This window comes from Triticum dicoccoides, chromosome 2B (genome assembly GCF_002162155.2).
Source record: "Triticum dicoccoides isolate Atlit2015 ecotype Zavitan chromosome 2B, WEW_v2.0, whole genome shotgun sequence".
In the NCBI taxonomy this organism is placed as follows: Eukaryota; Viridiplantae; Streptophyta; class Magnoliopsida; order Poales; family Poaceae; genus Triticum; species Triticum dicoccoides.
In genome coordinates this window covers 818039924-818041644 of record NC_041383.1, presented here as the reverse complement: position 1 = coordinate 818041644, position 1721 = coordinate 818039924, and the positions used below count along the sequence as shown (strand labels likewise).

General features: G+C 62.4%; 1 pseudogene; it reads right to left on the bottom strand.

The window, feature by feature from the left end:
- The window catches only part of LOC119361562, a 19480-nt pseudogene that overhangs the window by 12365 nt on the left and 5394 nt on the right, over positions 1–1721 (bottom strand).

Below are 1721 nucleotides of genomic sequence, written 5' to 3'. Positions count from 1 at the left end.
AAAACACTGCCCGGACGTGATGCAACGTCCGTTTTGTGTCCGTTTTCGTTCCAACCTTGCGTGGGGGCCTACGTTGGCCGTGCCCACACGTACACACACTTTGGTGCAGTTGCATGCATGCGATCACGTAGCCCCAGTGCAACCAGCTACTTGTCGGTCTGCCGGGGAGGGGGTTCCCAACTACGGGTTTTTTTCTACTCCGTCAAACCTCGCGACACTTTTTCCACAAGTTGCCATTACCATCCACAACACCCACGCCAACTCGCGTATTTTTTTGACGCTCCACGCATTTTCTGGGGTTTTTAAGGAAAAAGTACCCTACACTGATGTTCGAACGTGACGCGACGTGTCTTTCCTCTCTGTTTTTGTCCATATCGTGCGTGCAGGACGTACTCTCATACTAAGCGTTTTTAGCAAGTATTTATGTACAAACGCATCATCAAATCAAAACTCTCGAATGAAATGGACAAAATTAATTTCACTCAAATTTCATTCAACATAGATAAAATATTTTACATACTCGGGCTAACTCAACGATTAAAAGTTCACCACATAAAGTCTACTACTTAGGCTTACAACGACATAACCAAATTAAATAAAAAACACAAAAAAACTACTCGTCGTCGCTATTGACGAGGTCAATGACGGCCGGGCCGTCGCCGCCGTCATCGTCGCTGCTGGACCGGTTCGCGAGGTCGTCCCAGTCTGTCGGATCGTCGTCGGAATCCTCCTCCTCCGCCGCCGCCGGCACGTGCTGCCACTCCGGCGCCACCATCGCCGCCTGCTGCGCCGCCATCGCCGCCTGCTGCGCCGCCTCGGCCGCCTGGATTGCGTCCGCAATCTGGGCGGCCTCCATCGCCTCCGCCGCCGCCGCTGCAGCCTCCGACGCCCGTAGGGCGACGTGGTACCCCGGCGTGTCATCCGGATCACCGTCCTCGCGGAGGATGACCTGCTCCGGCGGCAACTCGATCCCCGGCGGCAAGGGAGGGGCTGCCGGCGCGGGCGCCCGTGCCGGGTACACACCATGGCCGCCGCCACGTCTGCGGCGATATTGCGGTGGAGGCGGTGCGCGAAGACGGCCGCTGCGGCCCGTCAGATCGGGGGTCTCGCCGGCCGCGGCAAGGCGGAAGGCCACCATCACCTCCCAATAGTCCTTCCCGCGCCAAAACCGCTTTCGGCCTTCGATGTTGTGCCGGCCGCCGCTGTGGTTGCGGAGCTCCTCCTCCGTCACGCCGGGACCCAACGTCGCAAAGCCCTCCGCGTCGATCTTCCAGTTGCGCGGTAGACGGCAGCCCGGCGGCACGGGGAGGCAGTAGTGGTGGAGCTCCTCCGTCTCCGGCCCTCCGATGCTCGTCGGCCATGCGCCGGGGGCGTCGGCGGCGGCGCCGCCACCGGTGCTGCTGCTGCCGCCGAAGAAAGCCATCGGGTGCGGGAGGTGGCGTGGAGGTGGAGGGTGCGGGAGGTGCGGGAGGTGGCGGAAGAAAGCCATCGGGCCGGTGCCGTTTTATAGCGGGGGGAGGGAGGGAGGCGGGCAGGCGGCGCCGTGGTTATTAACGCCGGCGCGTTAATGCGCGTGGCAGGCGAGGCGGCGTTTGACCGTCGGGCGAAGCGAACAGCGCGTCGGGAGGGGGCAGGCCAGGCGGCGGGCCGGTCGGGTGGCAGCATCGGCGTGGCAGCCGAGGAGCCGACAGCGACGGCAGGCGTCAGCGGTCGCGCGGCAG